The following is a 13269-nucleotide window of genomic DNA, read 5'->3' on the forward strand; positions in this document are numbered from 1 at the left end:
TAGGATGGCCACTGTACCCAGCCCCGACCACAGGCTGTGAATGAGCAGCACTGTTTGCTCTGGGGTTACACTGGCAGAACCAGCCTTGACCTGAAGAAACCCCAATATCCCCTGCTGTTGGAGGGGTCAAACACAGGAGGAGACACAGGCCCAGCACACTGCTGCTGTCCTGTGGAGGTTTTCTCCACCAAGTTGTCCCACACGGTAAACACCTGTCAACATATGCCAAAGCTCTCCTTATGCTTGGAACTCAGTCCAAGACAAGGTCAGGCCTCAGGATGCCTGCTTCCCTTTCTGTAGTCACGGTGGTGCTACAGATGCTGCAGCAGATGGACATTCTTCCCACTGCAACATGCTCCTGGTCCTGCAGAAGCTCCTCAATCCCATGGGGCAGGTGAGGTTGGCCACTGCCTCTCCTTTAGCTTCAGAGAACTGGCTTAGCTCTCCTGGGGAAGATAAGTCCTGCCTTTGTTGCCCCACACCCACTTTCTCTGAGGCAGGGCACACTGGAATACCCCTGCTAGCAGCTTTCTGCTCTTGGCTGGGCTCCTCTGGCCACAGGAGGAGAGGTGGGCCAAGGCAGAACGGAGCCCTGGGGATCTCCTGAAGCACACCCTGAGCTGTAAGCTGTAGAGAGAGTCATCAAAAGAGAACAGACAGACAAACAGCACCAGGGTCTCTGTCTTCAGAGCCTTTGTTTTCTTACAGCACAGCAAGAAGGAAAAATTGAAGCTGGCTGTACCTGTGCAGTTCAGCAGCATATTCAAGAGCAGCAGCCTTGAACCTGGCATTCCTGGCTAGAGGATCAGCTTGGTCCTGCACAAGCTTGAGTTGGTTGTGGAGTTTTCACCAAGTGCACCAGGGGTCACCTGGAAGGGCAGCATTTGGCACCATTTTGTTAGGCTCTGGCTCCAGAGCCAGATAAGGAGCTGCAACAAAAGCTGTGGCCAGACCTCACATCTGTGGGGGTGGAGAGGAATTCTTTGGAAGTGGAAGGGACATAATGAATGCCCATTCCTCCTGTCCACCATCTCATTGGTACTTGTGCTAACATTGTTCTTTACTCCCTCTCAAGAGAAGGCTCAGCCTGTGCCCTTACAGTTCAACAGCCAGCAAGCCCCAGGGATTGTGTATCTCCCCTCCAGCAACATTTCTTTACCCCACTGAATTTTGCCAATGACACCAAACTGAGTGGGGAAGTGGACCCTTTGGAAAGGAGATGCCCTGGAAGAACACCTGGGTAGGCTGGAAAAATGGGCTACCAAGAACCTTATGAAGTTTAACAAGGACAAGAGTAAGGTCTTGCACCCGAGAAAACATAATCCAGGAGTGCAGCACAGGCTAGGATCTACCTGAATGGGGAGCAGCTCTGTGGAAAGGGATCTGGGATTCCTGGTGAACAAGCAGCTAAATCTGAGTGAATAGTGTGGTGCTGCAACAGAGAAGGATAACAGAATGCTGGATTACATCAAGAAGGACATCACCAGCCGAGACAGTCATTATCCCATTCTATTCAGCACTCATTAGGCCACACTTGGAATACCGTATTCAGTTTTGGTCCCTAGTATGCACAAATGGGTTGGAGAGAGTCTGGAGAAGGGCCACAAAGATGACCCAAGGACTGGGAAGCCTGACATACGAGGAAAGGCTGAGAGAAGTGTGTGAGAGAAGCCTTGAGAAAAAAAGGCTTAGAGGACACTTTATCACCATGTTCTAGTATCTAAAGGATGGCCACAAAGAAGATGAAGATTCTGTTTTTGCAAGGAATCACATGGAAAAGATGAGGGATAACAGGTGCAAGTTACTCCTGGGGAGATTCTGGTTCACCACAAGAGGAACATTTTTCCCAGTGAGGACAACTGGAATCATCTCTCTAGGGAAGTGGTGGATTCTCCAACACTGGACACTTTTAAGAGGGACATGGTGCCTGGGCCCTCTTGTCTATACTGTGCTTTTGCCAAGAAACGTTGGACCAGATGTTCCTTGAGGTCCCTTCCAGCCTGGTATTCTCTGGTTCTATGATATGTACCAGAAGCAGATAGGGACCTATTTGCTTCCACCCAGCAGGGACTCCACTATATACATTTACTCCCTTAGTGCACATTTTAATCAGCCTGACCATTGCTGTATTATCTAAAGAACGGGAAACATTTCCATTGCCACACGAGGTCACTGTTGGGCAGTATATGTGTGCATGTGGCAGTGATAAGCAGTATCATTCCGCTTTTGAAAAGCTGTTACCAGCTTAGCTTACAAAGGACTAGCAGCGACTGAACCTTTGACCTAGGGAAGGAACATAAAATTGCATTGCCCATACCTGTTCTTAAAACTATGCTTGCTGGTAAACCAGTACCTTTGGGTGTAGGATGTAAGACCCCTGTAGAGAGGTGAAGACTGTATGTCTATCACTGTGAAACTATAGCTGGCTTAGCTAAGGAGAGTGAAGTTACTGAAAATGTGGTTCATATATTCATCTACATGGAGCCTCCTCACACTTCTGCCCTGGATGTCCCTGTATTCAACTCCTGTCGCCCAGATGATGTCTGGTTTACTGACAGAAACAAAACAAAGTGTAAATGGCAAGGAATGGCTGCTGCTGTATTTAGAGCTGAAGAACCTGTAGTAACTGAGCAAGTAAAAGGCTTTATTTTTCAATTAGCAGAGCTCTATGCCCTAGTGTTAAGTCTCAGAAATGTTGAACAGGCCATATACACTGATTCCTATGCTGTATGGACTAGTACTACACAATGGTTGGGAAACTGGGCAAACTACCCTCATATCTCAATATATAGGAAAACAAATATTGGCAGCAAATATAAGATATTGCCAACTGTGATCCTATTACTATAGGTCATATAGCAGCACACCAGAAAATGATGGTGTTTACGTAACCATTCGGCATTCAAGGTGTTTCTTCTGCACCAACACGCCAGAAGGTGAGGGTGGCTGATTACTAAGAAACGAGCAGCTCATATGGTGAGAACTAGTACATTTGATATTGAAAATAAGGTTTCTCTTGTCCAAGGTCAACAACAAGCAAACCTTGAGGAAGGAAAATTCCTTTGGAATATTGGACAAGTAGACTGTGTCATACTCATGACAGGTACCTCCCCGGGGTGGAAAGTTATTATGACCACAACTGAAGTAGTGAGCGGTTTGGATCATGTTTACCTCACATGGGCTACTTCCACAGCCAATGTCACAACAGATACAGTCAGGTAACAGAGCACATTTTTAAAATTAGTTACAGGAATGGTGTCTTGTCCATGGACTTAAGTGGACTTTGCAGTGACTATGAGTTATGGTTTAGAAGAAAGATGAAGCATGTTGCTTAAAAAAATCAAATGTCACAATGGTGGCACTATTGTGGAAGAGGCCATGCAATTCTTAAAATCCTGACAGACAGCAACTGGCAGCCCACTGTTTAAAAGTTTTGAACAATCTTCTGTACTGAACTAGCACCAGCGAGATGCTTTGAACACCTTAGTGTGGCATCCAGGGATCAGGTGAGAGTTCAACACCCATCAGCTGGGAAACCCTGGGTTACTTTGCAATGCTTTTGAGAGAATGGAACATAGGAAACAACAGATAGTATGGGAATGAAATTTATCATTGTGGAGGCTTGGATACAGTCCAAATAATAAGTTTTCTTACTCACTCCATAGGAACCACTGACATCCTGGACAAATGAGTGAAAGATGCCATTTGACATGCATGCTATAGAAAGTGTCCATCTAGCAGGTACACCAAATATTCCCTTGACCTTCATTAAGATTCCCTGTGGTAAGGTTTTATCACCAGAGAGAATGTTGAAATGTATAAAGTCAGGATCCTTTATACATCAAACAACCCTGACCCTTGCATTGGGAATTCTGGGATAGTATTTGATAAATGTTGATGCACTATGCAAAAATCAAGCACACCTCTGGATGATGGTAACCTCTTACATGACTCTGTGGGTGAGGCCCAATATATTCAAAACCCACTAATGGGGTAACAAGAATCAGAGTATCCACCTGACTGCCCATACAAGCCTTGAATTTGCTTAAAGATCTCTATCTAGGAACCTGGACTTGGATGGAGAAACAAATACTTTTTAAAGGAGACATAAGCCCCCAAAATTATCACACCACCACTGAATGTCCTGCTGTTCTACATTTGTACACGTGAAAATACCAGATAATACAACAACAAGGGATGGTGATGCCTGCTGGGAAATGGAACCATTAGAATTCATAGTAGAGGTCTGTGAGCCAACTAACCATCAAGACTATGGCTTATGTGCCATGGTGGACAGTACGTAATTTGAAATTTCCCTGATTCCCACTGCCACTACTACACTAGTAATAGTTACTCAGTAATTTCCCAAAAGATTTGTAGTTTTTACCTGTCGAGGTAATATTTCATTTGGGTTTGATGGGGCAACATTAGCTCAAGTATAATAAAATTTCTCACAGTGGATAGTACCTATAAATTAACAATGGTGCAAGTTGCATTAGAATATCTGCAAAGTGAGGAATCTTTTTGGGGGATCAGGAGCAGTTGGATTGGGCACAGGAGCATTGAACTCTATCAAATCACTAGTGTGATTAGAGTGATTAGAACCATTAAGGAGACAAGCTATAATTGGTCAGACCGTGGATATAATTAATGGAAAGGATGCGACTATTGACACCTTGATAATTAGTCTAAACTCTTGGACAAAACTCCACAAGATTTTCAAGGAAATGTATATTGGTGTTCAAAGATTGGTTTTCAATACCAGCAGTACCATTGCTGGTGTTGCCATGCAAACCTTTATTATAAATGAATATGAACTGCAAGCCCGTTGGATCCATAGTGGGAATCCTGTGATGTTCGGGACGCAGTGATTTGGATTGGTGCAAGTGTCATAAACTCCATTTATGAAAAGGATAGCAAGTAAAAGTAGTCTGTTGAGCGGATCTCTCTATCACTGCACTATAAATAGGGAAAGTGAAAAGGAACTCATTTAGCAATACACCCCAATCCCCATTATTATAGCTAATATGGCTGCTGGTTCAAGGGACCAAGTGCACGGATAACAAAGGTAACCTAATCAATACTCATGTCTGTACAACAGAGAAAACCACAAACAGTACTACCCTGAACATTTAGTAATTCAAGGCCCTTGTATGAGTAATATGATTTCAGGTGCCTGGTATTTAGGCTAACTGTGTGGTAACTGCATGGCTGTACTTCAGTGAAAATCAGATTGTATATGTATTTGGTTTGATCTGTGATGTTCTCTGTAATGACAGAATAACTTCATAGAAGCAAAAATCTAATTCATGTTTTTGCTGATGGAATATTGGCTTACCACTTGGACTGGACCCTTGGACCATTATGGGATTCTCAAACTGAAGAAGCAGAAATTTTAATCAACAAGTATAAGAAAACAGTTGCTTATCAAAAGCAGATGAATTTTGCTATCAGGCATGATGCTGACCGAACTGTCAAGATTGTAACAGGAACTGAACAAACGGCTAGACATTTTTGTGGATTATGCACCATCTGCAACTGGCATTGTGCATCTTAGGTTGTAACTCAGGATCATTGTATTGTTTTTCTGTATTTTATTTTTTTTTATTAATATGTTTATACATCCAGATCTAGTGCTAACATCACCACGCTGAAAGCATGTTGCCTAATAATAAACTGTGATACTAAACCTTCCCATGAAAGTACTCAAACTTTTCCCCTACCCTCACTCACAGTGAGGCAGTAGGAGTAAGAGTACCTCCCTGCACTGTGGGACTTACTAGACTTGTAGTCTGTACTAAGTGGTGGAGTGTGGGTGACCACTTGACTCCTGCCCAGGTTTTGGCCTGTGAAACAGCTCATGCTAAAGCCTGGTCGGTAGTAGCAGTACAATTAAGCTAAAGTTAGAGCAACACGTACACTGGCTGAGAGAGTGAATTCGTGAGTTACTACCTTTGTCAGCTAATGAATTTGTGAATTAATGAAGGTACGAATTAGGGAGTTATCAACTAGACCAGTCTGATTGAACCCTTGTTTGATTTTTACCTAATGAGGTAATGAAATACAGACTGGTACACAGAGTGCATTGTCCTTTAAACTTGAGAGATCCAAATGAACTGTGGCATGCGTGTCATCCAGAATCTGCTACGTGACATTGCTGGCGCTCCACTGACCGTTTGTTCCTTTAGCAAGGGATAGGTTTTCATTCAATTGCTTTCTGTCCCCTAAGTATTGCATAGCTATAATAGGACAGAAGCATTTACAGGGAGATGATACCTGAAATAGTACTGTGAAAATTGTCATTGTATGTTGACAGCAAAAGAAAGCTTATTTCTAGTTTTGTCGAGCTCTGATGACAAGCTATGGCTTGTTTTCTCCTCTCTATACTCCCATAAAATTAAAGATAATAATTTATTGGTGCAGGGAGAAAAGATGAGAGGAATGGAAGAGCTTTGCATTTCTCAACTTCATTTCCTATTTTTGTGCTGGGTGGCTCACTGAGGTATCAGCTTTCACCGAACAAAAAAATTCCTTCCTCTGAGAGACTGCAGTCATGCCATCATACTGCTTCTTGCTTGACAAGAGTATATTAACTTAAATGGTTTGTTTCATCTTCTCCTTATGGTGCCTTTGTATTAAAACCAAGTGATGATTAAGAAAGGCCTCTTTTCTATTTTATGCCAGCTTTAAAAGTCGTGATCACAGACATATTGTATGGTAATAAGGTATATCATTTCTACGCTTTTTTTTCCCTACCGAAAGAATGAGTTAGTAATATGCTAACCAGCATACTTCATCTCAATAGAAAACACTGCAGAAAAGCAAAGTCAAACTCTTCATTTCCTGTAAGTGTATATCTTTTTTTTTCTACAATAGCCTAAGCCATTCATAATTAATGCTCCTCTTTTTTAAAAAAATGTTTTGTTTTTTTTTTTACAGTTAGGTGAATGAAAGCATGTCAGTTTTCTGTGAAGAATAATTTTCTTGAGATTAAATTATATACCTTACCACATTATTTGCAACAAGCTTTTTTTTCCTTAGAGTTAATTCTACAGTATCATTGGGGTTTGTGCCAGGACGTGAATGCTCCTGAGTCAGTTTTTCTTCATATTGTTCATTGCCAGAGTAAACAGTACAGCCATACTGGACACAGCTGGGAGGGAGCCTGGATTGGTATCTCTGCAACAGCCCTTGTGGCTGTTCTGATGTGAATAATCTAAACCATATGAAAGAGTGACCTTGGAACATATTAACTGGCATTACTTGAACTGTTCAAGGCCAGGTTGGATGGGGCTTTGAGCAATCTGGTCTAGTGGAAGGTACCCTGCCCCAGGGGTCAGAACTAGAGTTCCCTTCAACCCAAGCCATTCTATGGTTCTGTGATTCTATGATTTGACTTTGGTCCACATTCTAGGTTAACTGTAACTGACATTAGCTCTTTACTAATGTTACAGCATTTCCCTTCCTACCACTTGGAAATTATCACTGGCAATTTCCCATTCTCCCAAAAGGGAGGCCACAGCATTTCAGCATGCTGCCTCTGATGCAGCCCTTCAGAATGATGCCAAGAGGCTTGCCATGCCCTCATACCATCCCTTATGGTCATGCCAATCTCCCCACCTGCATTATGGCGAAAAAAATTACACACCTGGGGCAAGTGAAGCAGCAATGTAATATTTTCCAGTGTCTTCTCCTGCAAGAAATGGTTGACAGCTCAAAAGGAGCCACCTAAAGACTTGAGGAAATGGCTGCCCTCATTGCCATTGATGGTGAGGTGCCTAGGGCTGTGTGATTGTGTATGAGTTCAGTTCTGTTCTTACAGGGAGCCTCATAGTTACACTAGTTAGTCTATCGAGCATGTAAAAAATCCATGAAGTTTCACTTGGCAAAGTGCCCCAGTCAGGGGTGACTTGTCTGGGGGAGCAACCTCCACCACGGCTTTGCCTATCATAGATTTTATGACCAGGACACATCAGAGGGCAGAAGACTCCAAAGTAAGACACAGCAGCACAGCACTCTACACTAACTCTCCTTCCTTGTTCAGGTACAGCCACTTCCATTTCAGATATACCCCTCCCCATGTGAACCTTGTGTACATGCTAAGTGTGGTCCCACCATAAGGTGTTGCTGTTCCAGGAACCCTGAGGTCAATAGGGAGGGAAACAAGAAATCTGGCTGGTGCACAGGACCTTCAGGGCCTGATAAGGAAGGAGAAGGTGACTGATACTTGACCATCTGGATCACAGAGGATGGCTCTTGGCTTTATAAGAGGGTGTTAGTTATGCCAACCATACTACAGGGAGTCACAAAGTCTATGCCACTTTTGAAAAGAGGTTAGGAAATAATTAAGCCCCACATCATAAGCACCTCTGACATTGCAAAATGTGACCACATATCTGATCACACTGTGGTCAGACGCTTTTTTCAGATCATCCTGGACAAGTCAGAAATGCTGACAGAGTGGGAGGACTGCGTCTGGTCTTTATTCAAAGAAAAGTCTTTAATAGACTGTAAACATATTGCCTTCACAGAGGCAAGGTTTCCCCTCCCCAGCCCTTTGAAAGAGAAATGAAGAATGGCATGGGACAGCAGCCGGGTCAGGACAGGATGAACAACAACAATCTGTGTTAAGAAGTGCAAAAGAAATGGAAAACACAGGAAAAAAAGTGACCTGTGCCATTCATCACCCCAGGTAGTATTTTCCCCGTGTTGTAAACTGAAACTATAGTCAAGGATTAGTCAGAGTAGGGAAGAAGGGATGATTCTCACACTTGTGATCTTGTGATCCTCACAAGGGTAACCATTTTCCATGAGAACCCACCATAACAGTGGTATTTTAGGTTTTACAGACACAAGGCCATGGCCACAGCAGCATTAGAGCAACAGTATGAGGATGACAGCATGACAGTGGCAGCATGAGGAATGCAAGGGTATGTGCTGCCTGGGCAGCTGATAATGGGTTGCAAAGCTCTGAATGTCAAAAGGCCACCAATCTGCAGATAGAAGTCATAGCAATAGAACTTGCTCAGGTGTTGGCAGCCTGTGGTGAAGCACCTACAGGCTGTGTCACAGGTTTTTTTCTCTCAAGGCACACCTGGGCATCAGGAAGCTCACACTGAACAGTACTGGTGATCAGGGATTAGGCAATGCTCAGCAGTGATGGCCCAGAGTGGGAGAACTGAACAGTTGGGACCCCTCCACAGTGACCATGTTTTTCAAGACAACTTTGTTGAGTACTGTGGATGTTGAAATTAAGCTAACACAGAGCAGAGGCAACTTCTGCTGGGTGAGTTCTCCGGCAGCAGCTGCTTGTAAGCAGCTTGTTATCTGTAAAGAAATTGCAGATGGTACCTGGAACACTATAATGCTTGTCAGTATTCAGATTGTACCTCAACTACACTTTTTGTGACCCAAGATTAATTGCATTCTGCTTCATTTTTTTCTTTAAATGAAGGTGCTCCATCACTCCTTTGTTTCAGCTGCTGCAGATTTTAATTTGTACAATATGAAATCATCTGGAAGAGGTCTACTGTTCTTTGGTTAAAAGATGAGAGCACAAAAGCTTCAGCTGACATAGCAAAATGATCAGGTATAAGGATGTATTTATTTTAGGTTTGCACAAGAGCAAGAACTCAACTTTCTGTTTAGCTTTAAAACCCGTGCCTTCTGTTCAATACACAAAGTTTCTGCATATTAATATTTTCTTATTTTTTCTGTCTATGCAGGTTAGTCTAATAAAAAATAAACTACCTTTTCTCAGTTGTCAAGAACTTCTCAGTTTTTTGACCAACACCTAACTAACAAATTCCCCAGGAATTGTGTTTGGGTTACATTTACAAAACACATACAGTCTTTAGTTGCCAGCTCTAAAAGCTTGGGGGAAATGGACATAAACCCCAAATTTCTCAAAATTATCTCAAAGTAAGGTAGGAATTTGGAAGACTATAAGGCTTTCTTGAAGTTGCTGTTGCCCACTCTTTTTTTTGGGTGAAACTGAGCCTGCCCACACCAGAAGATCTGGATCATGGGATTCTCTCCAGGAAATACATTTATAAAAACTTTAATGATAACTGCTGTCAGAGTTCTGAAATATTTGTAATGAATCATTCAGTGCTACATATTGGCCTCCTCTTCTTTCACTGAGTCATAATTTTCAGTAGGAGTAAGCATGGGCAAAATGAAATTTTATGAGCTTCTTTCTCTTTTCTCTGACGACTGGTCTACTGAACATGAGAACTAATTAAAGGGCTGCTAACAGGAATTGAATTTGGTGATAAGAAAAGGGCAGCTATCATCAACTCCAGTGGTAATTGCAATAATGAGAACATAGAGGAAAGGCTCTCAGTGCCAGATACAATATAAGGATAAATCTCAGGTGTCAAGGTTCAAAACTACGGACGAGAAAACATCTGCTGAGTTGCTAACTGAACTTGAAAACATTTGAAATTCACTAGTCATCTCCCAAAGAAGCTTGTAAGTTCTATATATGCTAAAACTGAAGTTCTGCATCTACTAAAATATATCCTTGCTGAGTTGGGATGCTGAAACTGGACATCACAGTAGTGAAGTCCCAAGCTATGCCCAGTTTTCCCTTGGACAGTGATGTCAGTGTCCATCTTTCTGTTATGAACCTGTGGCTTGAACACTCATTTGGTCTGTTGAGAGTTTACTTTGTCCATAAAAGTAGCTACATACAGATTACCCTATGTAATCTTTAGAGCAGGCAGGAGCGCCACCCATGTCCTGGGGGGCATCAGGCAAAGCATCGACATCTGGTCGAGGGAGGGGATTGTCCTGCTCTGCTCTGCACTGGGGCAACCTCACCTTGAATATGGTGTGTAGTTTTGGGCACCACAATATGAGAAAGATGTTAAGCTATTAGAGATCATCTGAAAGAGGTCAATGAAGATGGTGAAGGGCCTTGAGGGTTATATGAGGAGTGGCTGAGGTCACATTGTCTATTCAGCCTGGAGAAGAGGAAACTGAGGGGAGACCTTGCAGTCCTCAACATCCTCATAAGGGGAAGCAGAGGGTCAGGTACCAATCTCTTCACTCTCGTGACCAGTGACAGGACCCAAGGGAACGGCATGAAACTGAATCAGGGAAGGTTAGGTTAAATAACAGGAAAAGGTTTTTCACCCAGAGGGTGGTCAGACATTGGAACAGACTCCCCAGGGAAGTGGTCACATCACCAAGCCTGAGTTCAAAAAGCATTTGGACAGCACTCTCAGACACATGGTATGATTCTTGAGGTGTCCAGTGCAGGGCCAGGAGTTGAACTCAACAATCCTGATGGGTCCCTTCCAACTCCGCATACTCTATGAGTCTATGATTCTACCAGACAACAATACCAAATCCATGGAGACAAGAGGACAACAAGTGAGAATAGCCCTGAGTCTGTGTATATCTAAGATAATTTTATTTCTGCTTTAGCAGAGATCAGAATTGAGAAGTCCCACTAATGGGCAAATGACCTTGGGAGGAAGTTGCAGGCCTTTGGCCTTGCTTGTTTCAGAATCACTGAATCAATACTCTAACTGTAGCTATGGAAGAGGTGCTCAGGAGCAGTGCTGGCATTTTCAGTAAACCCTCTGGAAAAAAAATGGGGAAAAAATACGTTGCTCTTCTGCAACCACTCAGGTGCCTTGTGCTATCCGTGGACAAAGATAGGTTGTTCATTCTATTATTAACTTCAGTTTCCTGGTCAATGTTCTTGATTTGGGGCTATTTCGTGAAGTGTTTAATTATGCTCATGCAAGGCACAGGAATTACAAGTAGGTAAGTCTGGCAGTTTATATTCCTAAGGAGGTTTATTGCATCTAAATCTAAACTTCTAGAGCCATAGTCTCATTTTGTTGCCTTTTTGTAATCTTCAGAGTATGGAATGCATCATTTAGTAGCCTTAAAGATCTGAGTATACAGCATCCCTGTATTATCTTCAAAATGTTTGTGTACTCTCAGGCAAACATGAAGGGGAAATAAAACACACTGTAAAATGTCCAACTGCTTCTAAAATAGCATCCTGTAAGAGCTGGTAAAAAAAAATGGAGAACAAAAAGATGCAAGTAAATTCTCTATGGTGACTCACAATTGGGAAGGTTTTTAGAAATTCATCAGATCCTGTTTTCCTTTTATCATGTTCAAGTAAAATATTTTCAATAAAATGGTTGCACTGCAACCAAGAATTAAAATCTGTACTTTACTTTTTCCATGCAGCCCTGGAGCCTTGATTAAGAATAGTCTCTGATACATCAGCATGTATCAACATCTCTGATACATCTCTGATACATCAACATCTCTGATACATCTGATCCATGGACAGGAGCTAAGGAAATGGCTGTGTTGAGATGTTGAGAAAACATGCACGTTCTGTTACTCATATTTAGACAGTGTTGTTCCTGCCTTGGCTTGAAGGAATAAGCATGATATACATGGCAAAGTCTGAAAGATTGAACTTCGGGCTTATGAAATTGTGAAATTGTCATTCATCTGTAATACTGTACAAGTGTTTTACAACAAACTAGAATTGTATCAAAGGACCACCTCCTGTGCAAAGTACTGATTGGGTTACATCAGCTGCATATGTCAAAAATCAGATACACAATTGGAACAGGTTGCTCAAAGGGGATATGGAATAACTGGAGAAGATCCTGAGCAACTTGAGCTAAGCTGACTCAAATCGGGGAGGCTGGCATTGGAGTAATAGATGACCTCCAGACATCCCTTCCAAGAATTATTGTTTTATGAACTTCTCAACCAGTGTAACAATCTGGTGGAACAGGAGAGCAATAGGCAAGAGATTTTGTATCAGTGAGAACACACTGATGGTCCTGAGCTCTTTCTAGGTCGTCTTAAGCTATCTTAAAATAACACTCCTGGATGGCAACTACTTTCTATCAAGGCAGCTGGGTGGGCAGGAACAAGATCTGAGACCTGTCTGCTGCTACTGGTATTGATGCATTTTATCTGCAAAACTTTGAGCATCACATCAGAATGATTCCACTGATATAAGTGGTGAAACCAGACATTTGGATGGCACGTCTGAAATTCATCTTGCTCCAAGCCCTGCTGTGAGTAGAATTTCAAAGTTAAGTTTCATGTAACTTCAATATGTTTTATATGAAGAAGATCCTAAAGTTAAAAGGCAGAAAAATGTGTGGTATTCATCTCTTATCTTTAAATGTTGCAATGAAATTCAGAATGGCTCCACGTATTTTGATACTTACCCTAGCACATTGTAATTGTCACAGCACCAAGCCTGCCAGAGTT

This window comes from Myiozetetes cayanensis, unplaced genomic scaffold (genome assembly GCF_022539395.1).
Source record: "Myiozetetes cayanensis isolate MyiCay16 unplaced genomic scaffold, myiCay2020 scf1, whole genome shotgun sequence".
Taxonomy (NCBI): domain Eukaryota; kingdom Metazoa; phylum Chordata; class Aves; order Passeriformes; family Tyrannidae; genus Myiozetetes; species Myiozetetes cayanensis.